Source organism: Lagopus leucura, unplaced genomic scaffold (assembly GCF_019238085.1).
Source record: "Lagopus leucura isolate 7727_CA_CO unplaced genomic scaffold, USGS_WTPT01 Super-Scaffold_100157, whole genome shotgun sequence".
Taxonomy (NCBI): Eukaryota; Metazoa; Chordata; class Aves; order Galliformes; family Phasianidae; genus Lagopus; species Lagopus leucura.
The window spans coordinates 29,532,985-29,541,368 of NW_024962334.1; positions in this window are offsets into that span (position 1 = coordinate 29,532,985).

Consider the following 8,384-nt stretch of genomic DNA (forward strand, 5'->3'; position numbering starts at 1 on the left):
GTATAAGCAAAATAGGAGCTACATAGTTCAATTCTTCTGTGTATTGTTGTAATTTATTTTGGACACAAAAACAGGCCCAATACCTAGATTCAGAAACAGGACAAAACAATAAAACAATAATAATAATAAAACTACCTATAAATAGTTCCATATAGTCTTTTAGATGGGGCAAAGGAAACTTGAATCTGCTAAAATTTTAGAAATAAATGAGGAAAAAGTTTATTTTTAATGAAATTGGGAAAGGATGAACAAAAAAAATAAAAAATCCAAACTCCTTATATTTTCAGTTGACCCCTTCTGACTTGAAATTTTATTTATTGTGCAACTGGATTATTCAGAAAAGTGTGCAGAAGAAGCATGGTTGATGGGCCTGGTGGCTGATGATGATCTTGATTAATGAAATAAAAATATACTTCAATTGAATAAAATTTTACAAGATGCTGCAATATGCTTCAGTGGGATTTTTAATAGTATTTTTAGAAGGCTGAGCAATTTTTATGTTCCCTTTCTTTCCACCTACATGTGCAGTATGTACAAATACAGTCAAAAGCTTTTGACTCAGTTGATTATTGCTGACCTGCTTCTTCTGCTACTTCTTGTTATTTTTGCCAATCAATTATCTGTTCTTTTTCAGCTTAAAATTACTTCAAATTTCTACCAAGTAGATGAACTTGTATCATGCTGTCATGGAATTTTAAAAGCAGAAGATTTTTCAGTGATATAAATGAGAGAGCAGGAAAGGATGTGAGCACCTCCTGTTGAGCCTCTGTTAAATCCCTCAAAATCAGAGCATGCTTGTCCTGAGCACGTGAGTGGCAGAACAGAAATTACTACAGCAGCAGCAAGTGCAAAACCCCCTGCCATGCTTTGGTAGGGATGGCATCTAAAATGCTGAAACAGGTGTTACATAAAAGCTAGTAGTTGTTTTTTTTCAATGCATCTTTTAAGGACGTTACAATCTCTCTAGAGAACATCAGCTTGCCCTCCAACTTTAACTTTTATCTGAGGTATCCCAGTGAGCCCACAGAGAACAGACTGCCTGTGTGCTGGGTGAGGGAGCCGTTGGCAGAGGACAGGTCATGTCACGAATTGCTCCCCATCTCTCTGTGTGTTAATTTTGTGAAGTCAGGTCAGCTGAACCTGTGCCGTGATAGCTTATGTACAAATATAAGACAGATGATCTGCCCAACCAGAGATCTGTAAGTCTGGTCTAAATCACTTGCAAAACTTTTGGGAAGTAGAGATTTACGAGTCAAATGTGGTTTCAATTAAAAAAAAACTTCAATAAAACATATCATATCACCTGGAAAGAATGAAAATACAGGGTCAGGAGAGGAAATGTGAAGTGAGATAGCCATAGATAACATTTGAAAAGGAAAATGTCAGTCATAAAGGGCTGGTTTTTGGATACTTGATAATTTTTCTGTAGTCCTGGTAAGATTAATAAGAGCACACTATTGAAATCTGGTGATGATTTACACTTGGGAATCACCGTAAGTCCAGAGAACATCTCAGGACATATATTTCCATTTAAAGTAAGGAGGTATCAGTGTCATTGCTGAAGGAACTTAAAGCTCTTAGGTGAAAGCTCATCTGGGGTACCGTGGAAGTTTGTAGTTGTTCTATAGTTGAGCTAAGGTGGAACTGAAGTAGAGAAAGAGTAGGTGGGTCACCAGAAAGACTGGGAGCATTTTGTACAAACAGATTTGGCTCAGCTTGTTTATTTCAATAAAACAAAAACAGGAGATAGGAGTGTTCTCTATAAATATATGAGGAAAATAAAAATGAAGGATGAAAACCATTTAATTTGCAGGTCAGTGTTGATACATGAATAAACAGATACGAACTAGCCATTAATAAATTTAGTCAGAAGATTAGAAAAATGTTTCCAATCATTACAGCAATCAAATTCTGAAACAGTGTTTCCTTGGAATTAGTGGGAACAAAAATATACCCACTTCTGATGTGGTACTTGATAAATTGAGAGGCAATTGTACAGCACAGTTTCTACAGTGGCAGGAGCTAGGCTCTGTGATTCAGGAGTGCCTTTCTGTTGCATGTTACTATGCAAATAAATAGTAAAAAGAGCAGAACATTTTGTCCAGATTTGAGGTTGTTAAAATGGGCAGGACTTGTCCATCTGATCTGAACAATAGGCAAGGTTCAGGTGTCCTCACTTATGTAAAAGCTAGATTGTGCTACAGTAAAGCATATGATGTCAGCATTATATAGAAAGAATGGAAAAGGAAAGGTTGAAAGGAAAGATTAGCAGTAGAATGGTATGTGAGAAAGTCATGGAGGAGTTGCAGGCGGCAAGAAGGTTATCTGCAAAGTTCTTTCAGGATAAAATCATAATTTCCGTGCTCTCCTTGGATACCAGTGTAGGTACATCTAATTACTCTGGTTTCTCATGCTACGTTCTTCCTCTTTTGAGCTAAATACTCTTTGAATTTAGCACTACTGCATCATTATAATAGAGCTAAATTAATTCATTGTGAATCATTGATGACATTACTGCATCAGTGAACAAGAGAAGGGCAACTGATGTCATCTATCTGAACTCCATCAAGGTCCTTGGCACAGTCCTCCACAACATCCTTCTCTCCAAACTGGAAATACATGGATTTAGTGGGTGGACTGTTCAATGAGGAACTGGTTGTGAGGTCATACCCAGAGAGTGGTGCTCAGTGGCTCAGTGTCCAAATGGTGCCCCTTAGGGCTCAGTGCTGGGGCCTGTGCTCTTTAACATTTCGTACAAGCAATGAATATACAGATGATATAGTATATCCAAGAGCTTGACTTATGTAGTTATTACACTAGAGCAGAAAAGAAGGACATTCACCCTATGCTGGGTTTGGGTGGGAAACTCTGGTGGAGTGGATCACCAGAAGAGCTCCTTCCCCACTGGTGGTCAGCTCTTAAATGGGTCTGGGAGAGGTGCAGCCAGGCTCCCCCCCTTCCGGCAGCACAGGAGAATTGCCTGCACCTGTGCTCCTATAGCTGACTCAGTGCTCGCCTCAGGTGGTCAATCAGAGGTTCAGGCCGTGACTCAGCAGTTCCCATACACATTTTCATCAGTGACATAGACATTGGGATTGAGTGCACCCTTAGCAGTTTGCAGATGACATCAAGTTGTGTGGTATAGCTGACACATCCGAGGGACAGAATGCCATTCAGAGAGACCCTGACAAGCTAAAAGAAGTGCAGCTAGCAGATCAGGGAGGTGATCCTACCCTTCTGTGTCCAGTACTGTGTCCAGATGTGGACTCTTCAGTACAGGAGAGATGTGGATCTGTTTGAACATGTCCAGAGGAGAGCCACAAAAATGATCCCAGGGATAGAATGCCTCTCCTATGAGGACAGGCTGAGAGAGCTGGGGCTGTTTGGCCTGGAGAAGAGAAAGCTCCTGGGAGACCTGAGAGTGGCCTATCAGTATCTAAAGGGGATCTACAGGAAAGAAGAAGGCCAATTCTTTAGCAGAGTCTGTTGTGATAGGATGAGGGGTAATGGTTTCAAACTAAAGGAGAGATTTAGACAGTATATAACAAAGATATTTTTTTTCACAAAAAAAAAAAAATAAAACTGGTGGTGAGGCACTGACACAGGCTGCACAGGGAGCTGGTGGATGCCAATTCCTGGAGGCACCAAGGACAGGCTGGAAAGGGCTCTGGGAATCCCAGTCTAGCTATAGGTGTCCCTGTTCATTACAGGAGAGGGTTCCTTCCAACTCAAATGATTCATAATTCTTTGATTATGACTACTGAGAGTGATGGGGTCTGTAGCTTGTCAACCTAACAGACCATATCTTCCATGTGCTGAATTTCCCTAACACCCAGCAGGAGGTCAAACCCAATAATGGGCTGATACGTAGAGTAGTCCAGGCATGATAGCGGGGCTGCTAACTAGGATTAATTCAGTCATGTAATCAATTAACAGCTCAACCTGAAAAAAGTGAAATAAAAAAAACCTGATCTACATATGTTGCGAATAGAAGGTATTAAATGCATTGACTTCAACTCTGGATTTGTTTTGACACTGAGCAAAGGTCACATCAACAAATTCCTACCATCAAGAAGTTAAATAACATTTCCTTTGAAATGTGCCATTGTGCACTTTCTGGAACCTTCTATACCGCTAAGTACATGAGCACACACACAAGATACTTCAGATGCTGCTCGTCAGTGTTGCGGAGGGTGACTCAATTCTTGATACTCATTGAATCCCGTTTGTGTCAGGGTGTGCAGATGTGTAGGCACACAAATATCTGTAAATCAGCCATACGAAAGACTGTTAGTGTTTCCAAAATGATTTAATATGTAGTCAATACATATTCTGAGTTCCATGCTCAATAAAGCTTTAGTTCCTGCTATTTCTGTTCTTTCTGTGTTCTTCAAATCCTGGATATGATAGCGTGAAACTCACAAAAGTTCTGCTACATCAAATCACAGTCCTCCGTTTCTTTTCTGGCATGATATAAATAACTAGGCAGTGCATTGTGTCGCCAACATTGGCAACAAGAAACCATAAAACCTCTTTCCATGAGAATTTTAAAGCTTTCAGCCACCATATTTAGTATTTGTACTTCATGTGCAGTTTTTCACAGTCTAAGGAAAAAGAAACATGCATGGAAATATTTGGAAGTGAACCAAAATCATTGTGGTGTCACAGCTTTATTTCAAAGTAGAACTGAAGTAATTAAATAATACAGGTTGATTCTCTTCCCTTGCCTTTACAAACATGCAGAAAATGCTTCCTTACAATGCCACAAATGGAAATAAAGGTTGAATGAAGTAACTGTATCAGCATATCCAAAGTTCAGACGCTCCCCAGAATTGTTGTATTATTTCTGTCAATGTGGTTATTCTTCTTATTAATAAAGGAAGAGATTTTATCACTGCTGAGGACAAACTCTTCAGTACTACGAAGTGCCACTAGATGGAGATGCCTCAACTGCAGTGATGAGATTGTGCTAGACAACTATGGACATTGGAAGAATTTTGAAGGAAATGTTTTGGCTGTCAGTTGGGTAGCTTAAAATCACAGAAAGTTACCTTTGACTTTTTTCAGTCTCCTAGGACTAACTGTGTGAAACACTGTGCTGATGTTGGTGAGTTTACACCTGGTGTGCGCTGCACCTACTGCATTCCTCCTGAGCCCCTGCAGAGTGAGGAATACAGCACAAATTTTCTCAAAATTGAATTTATATTGAGGCACCAACTGAAAAAAAAAAGCTGCTTTCCTAAGCATATACACAGGGTCTCCTACCTTAAGGTCTTTCACCTAAAATCTGAGAGTTTCTGTAGCTTTGGGATGTGTTGGATTCTACAAATTTATGTTCCTGGATCTTGTTGTGAAACAGAAATTTTAATGACAGTGCTTACCTAGTAAGTGCAATCAATGTCTTTCTTCATTGTGCTTCTTTAGTTCCACCCCGCATACTTCCTGGGACATCCTTCACAATTACTAACAGCCGATAATTTTGATCCCTGACAGTTTAAATCCATGGCTCATCTGTGTAACAGGTGGCACTCTCCCATGGATAATTCTTCTGTGCCTGACTGTCAAACAGAACTGATGGCATGAGGAAAATGAAATGTGTAGGTCAGCCTTCAGAACCATTCTTGGCCAAAGAGGTGAATTTTTAGATTTCATCAAAGCAATTTCATAGAATCATAGATTCATAGAACGGGCTGGGTTGAAAAGGACCATAATGATCATCCAGTTTCAACCCCCTGCTATGTGCAGGGTCACCAACCAGCAGACCAGGCTGCCCAGAGCCACATCCAGCCTGGCCTTGAATGCCTCCAGGGATGGGGCATCCACAGCCTCCTTGGGCAACCTGTGCCAGTGCCTCACCACCCTTTCTGTGAAAAACTTCCTCCTAAGTCTAACCTGAGCCTCCCCTGTCTCAGTTTAAGACCATTCCCCCTTGTCCTGTCACTATCTACCCTCATAAACAGCCGTTCCCTCTCTTCCCTCTCCTGTTTCTATGCTCCCTTCAAGTACTGGAAGGCCACAATGAGGTCTCCCTGAAGCCTCCTCTTTTCCAAGCTAAATTTGACATAAATAGAATCTTGAGAGAACATTGCTGATGAGAAGGCACTTGAAATAGTGGGCTGATTTTTTTGTTTGAAGAATTTGTCCTAAGGAAAAAAAAAAGTCCCTTTACATTTCGGTTACTACAATTGTGTTCTGGAATATGACGGCAAATTTATTAACTAGATTAGGAGATGTAATTAAGAAGTGATAAAAATAAATATGTATGATGAAGAAAAAGGGTTGAGCACTGCGATCAGTGGCAGTTGGAGCAGAAGGAACCACTGTGTTTGTGCCAGTGCTCACACACCTACGTGCCTGGAGTGGGAACTAAACGGCAGGAAGGAACTGCTGTAGTGGCAAAGCACCTATTTGCTTCTTTATGTGCCATTCTAATTTTACTGCTTTCAAATCTGCACACTGCCTGTCAAATTTTAGCTGTTCCTCTGCAAGCTGAATCATGGCTAATAAATTTGATATTTCATAAAGGAAAAGCTTTTCTTAAGTTAAACACTGAATGCCAAAAGCCAACTTGAGCTTTCTTAAAGGTAGGTTCCTTGCACAACCTGCTGAGTGCTGCAGGCTCCTTGGTTATTAATGCTGCCCTAGAATGTGAAGGCGCTAACATAGCTTTAGCTTCTTTCAAATATACAGGGAGTTCCCATGTAAGATAGCTGTATTCCAGTTTCCTGGATGTTTTCTTCTGTATGGCTGTGTAGGCATCACTTTGGAACAAGGCATAGAAACTGTTTGCATTGCTAAGCTGGGCAGGCTTCCTGCAGATTGCTGGTTATTCTGAGTGCTGCCATTTCAGAGCAGATCTGTATCTTCCTTTAAGTCCTGTATACATTGTTTTCATGGCAGAAGTCAGTACATTTTCAGTTACAAGAACAGGCTGTTCCTGTCACATTCTGCTCCACCAAAGCATGTTATGAAAGTGAGATAGAACCAATTTTACTGCGTGTTGGTCTATGTTCCCATCAGCCACGCCTTCCCATAGCATAAGGGCCTTCTGGAACTGAGACCGTTACCAGTTTTACATGCCTGAGTACTTCAGGCATCACTCTGTTATATTATTTTTCATAGATGGTAATGTACTGCATAGAACAATAAAGTTTGAATTGTGTTCTTGAGCTGCTGGGTAACACTTGAATTCAAGAAAGGAATTTGAGTGCAGATCAGCTCCAGGAGCCCTCTCCTGCTGTATGGCAGACTGCACTCTGTCAGTCAACATCTCAGCAAGAATCTCTCCTCACTCACAGGCTGAACGAGAGCTGTTGAAGAGAAGGAGCAAAGCTGTGAGGCTGCCCATATCCTGCCAGTGCCTCAGATCCTCGACATTAGCTGTGAGCACCAGAACAGCTTTATAAAAAAACAAGCTCTGTATGGCAGCCACCAGACAGGTGACACAGAGCACTTGGTCTTCAGTGGCCTGAATGCTACTTGTGTACAAACTATTTGCCCCTTGTTGTGATAGAATGATTGCATGTGAAAAGAAGTTGGTTTTCTACCTGAGCTTTCCATGCACATATTTGCCTTTGGCTTCCAAGCATGGTTCTGCAGAGCAGCTTTGTTTGCCATTCCTCTCACCACAGGACAGTGAAACACTTCACATCCACAGATCCTCACATCACACAGGACAGATTCTGGTGTTCTATGTAAACAGACAAGGAAATCTCATCACTAGTAAAAGCCCCAGGGCTGTGGACAGAAAGACAAGCAGCTACATCTGCTGGGTTTGCTCTAACAAACTTTGAACAAACCCCGGTGCCTTTGAAGGCTGAAGGCTGATCCTTCCTTAAAGAGATTGCCTTCTTTGCAGAGCTAGAAAACACACATGCGAGATATGAGGCAGCCCCTCAAACATGATCTGCATTTCAGAATATACCCCAATTCATTCCTTGGTGATCTAAGGGAGGATTGCAATATATGTGCTGAAAAGTTTGTCAGAAAAAAGCTGTATAAAAATTGAATCATCTGCTTGTAAACAGCTGTGATAACCTTCCTCTTTGCAGAACTGTTATGAGCAATCTGTGCTGAATTAGGCCCTGGGTCAGACATGCAGAACTGGGATCAAAAACCCAGCTGGCTGAGTGGCAATGCCTGAGCTATCCAGTGAGGAACTCCAGGACCCAGAGAAAGGAGTTTGCCCCAGAGCTCTGCCTTGCACTAGCAGAGCACTGAGATCACAAGGTCTCAAAGGCTTTTATAAATTGTAATGCCCTTGACTCCCTGATGCTCCTGTAAAATAAAGCAGTGTTTTTAACCTTGTTTTGCCAGCAGGACATAGAAGTTATTTTACATAGTGTAACCAATCTGGCTTCTCTTCAGTTTTCAGCACCTGCTCA